This window comes from Arachis ipaensis, chromosome B02 (genome assembly GCF_000816755.2).
Source record: "Arachis ipaensis cultivar K30076 chromosome B02, Araip1.1, whole genome shotgun sequence".
Lineage (NCBI taxonomy): Eukaryota > Viridiplantae > Streptophyta > Magnoliopsida > Fabales > Fabaceae > Arachis > Arachis ipaensis.
In genome coordinates, this window is record NC_029786.2 from 5,929,113 (window position 1) to 5,932,104 (window position 2,992).

Below are 2,992 nucleotides of genomic sequence, written 5' to 3' on the forward strand. Positions count from 1 at the left end.
TTCAGTTATTATAAATAAAAATAAATATTAAAAGGTCTCCTAGAATACACGTTAAATATCTTTTATAATGTAAAAATTTTTCAACAGAAATACATTTATTGGAACATGTGGAGAGAACTAATTGTTGATTGAAGTTATTGAAATAGACATGAATTCAATAGCGTCATTAAGCATAAATGCTGAGTCGTGGATAACAATGATGCAAAATGAATCGAAAAGTAACCATGTTTTCTTGCATGATCTCATTGTATTGTTTATATCGCACTATGCACTATCTATTAAGCTATAATACTAACACGCCATGCCGTTAAGTTTTCTCTTTCATTTCACAGCACATTCCTTTTTCTAAGCACATTGTCATATTTCTATTCGTTCGTCTACTCCACTCTTTCTGAGTGACATTAATTTTGGCTATATACTTTTTAAGTGTTATTAAAATTTAATAGCGACTATTACTACCATAATCATAGTTATCATAAAATGCAATGTTATATATATTGAAATATATTGAAAGGGCTTAAGTATGGTAATAGGGCATGATTATGCATGAACGATTTTGGAGAATAAAGATGGGAGTGAAAAATACGGATGATAATAGATTTTTATGGGGTTGGAAATCCTCTTTATCTCCTCCTTTTTTATTTAGTAAAATATTCTTTGTTTTTATTTCATTCTCGTTACAAATTTTTGTTTATTTTTTTTTTGCAAACGAATATCCACAAGTATCTATGGATAATTGAATATTATTAAATTTTAAATTAAAAAAAAATTAAGACAATCAATATATAAATTAAAATAACATGAATTATTAGAGTTACTTATATAACTCATATATAGAAAGGTATTTAAGTAAATTTTTTTTTTGCGGGTATCTTTGGGACGGGTACTTCAATCTCCGCCCCCGTCCCCGTGGAAATTTTGTAAGTCCCCGTGAGCCTCTTCGTCGCAGGTAATCTCTACCAATTTTGTGGGTGTGGATTTTTTTGCCATCCCTAGTGAAAAAGGAAGTAAGATTATTATACTAAACTTTTATGATAATACTCATATATATAAATTAATGATAATGTATATTTTTTGTCCTTAACATTTGTAACTTTTTTTAAATATTCTTAACGTTTAATTGGATTCAATTTTGTTCCTAATATTTTTTGTTTGTATCAAAATTACCTCTGGATGTTAATTTCATCTAAAATGTTGGGGACAAAATTGAAAACGTTTAGGGATAGTTTTGAAATAAATTAAAAATATTAAGGACAAAATTGAATAAATAAAAAACGTTTAGGACAAAATTGAATAATAAAATTAAACGTTAGAGATATTTTTTTAAAAAAAACTTACAAATCTTAAAGACACAAAATATATTTTACATATACATTAATGACAACAGGATTTAATTAATAAAAGTTATTTATGCACGCAAACAGGAATATAGCAGCGGTTTTTTAAGTGTTTTGTTGTGGTTCCAAAACCGCCATCCTTCAAAGCGTCAGCTGTAATAGCTCAGACCACTCGCTAGCACGATATTGTCCGCTTTGGCACACAAGGCCTCACGGTTTTGCCTTTAACGATAGGGATGATAGTCGAAGCCCCCACACTCACTCATCAAAACGCGTCATGCAAGGCAGAGGTATCAACACCCTTATAAGGTATGCTTCGTTCCCCTCTCCAATCGATGTGTGACATTATATCTACCCCCCTAAGGGAGCCCAGTTCCCTCGCTGTCACATCGATCCGGGCTCCGCTCTGATACCATCTGTAACAGCCCAGACCACCCGTTAGTACGATATTGTCTGCTTTGGCACACAAGACCTCACGATTTTGCCTTTGACGATAGGGATGATAGCTGAAACCCCCCACACTCACTTGTCAAAACGCGTCATGCTAGGGAGAGGTATCCACACCCTTATAAGGCATGCTTCGTTCCCCTCCCCAACCGATGTGGGACCTTACAATCCACCCCCCTAAGGGAGCCCAGTGCCCTCGCTGGCACATCGATCCGGACACCAGCTCTGATACCATTTGTAACAGCCCAGACCACCGGCTAGCACGATATTGTCCGCTTTGGCACACAAGGCCTCACGGTTTTGCCTATGACGATAGGGATGATAGCCGAAACCCCCCACACTCACTCGTCAAAACGTGTCATGCTAGGGAGAGGTATCCACACCCTTATAAGGCATGCTTCGTTCCCCTCCCCAACCGATGTGGGACCTTACAATCCACCCCCATAAGGGAGCCCAGTGCCCTTGCTGGCACATCGATCCGGGCTCCAGCTCTGATACCATCTGTAATAGCCCAAACCACCCACTAGCACGATATTATCTACTTTGGCACATAAGGCCTCACGATTTTGCCTTTAACGATAAGGATGATAGCCGAAGCCCGGATCGATGTGCCAGCGAGGGCACTGGGTTCCCTTAGGGGGTGGAATGTAAGGTCCCACATCGGTTGGGGAGGTGAAAGAAGCAAGCCTTATAAGGGTGTGGATACATCTCCCTAGCATGACGTGTTTTGACGAGTGAGTGTGGGGGTTTCGGCTATCATCCCTATCGTCAAAGGCAAAACCATGAGGTCTTATGTGCCAAAGCGGACAATATCGTGCTAGCGGATGGTCTGGACTGTTACAGATAGTATTAGAGCGGGAGCCCGGATCGATGTGCTAGCGAGGGCACTGAGCTTCCTTAGGGGGTGGATTGTAAGGTCCCACATCGGTTGGGGAGAGGAACGAAACATGCCTTATAAGGGTGTGGATACCTCTCCCTAGCATGACGCGTTTTAATGAGTGAGTGTAGTAGGTTTCGGCTATCATCCCTATCGTCAAAGGCAAAACCGTGAGGCCTTGTGTGCCAAAACGGATAATATCGTGCTAGCGGGTGGTCTGGACTGTTACAGGCGGGTGGTCTGAGTTGTTACATCAACAATTAATTTCATGTCATTTTTTAACAACAGTTGGTATAATTATTACTAAATAAATAATTTATTTGTAGCATTT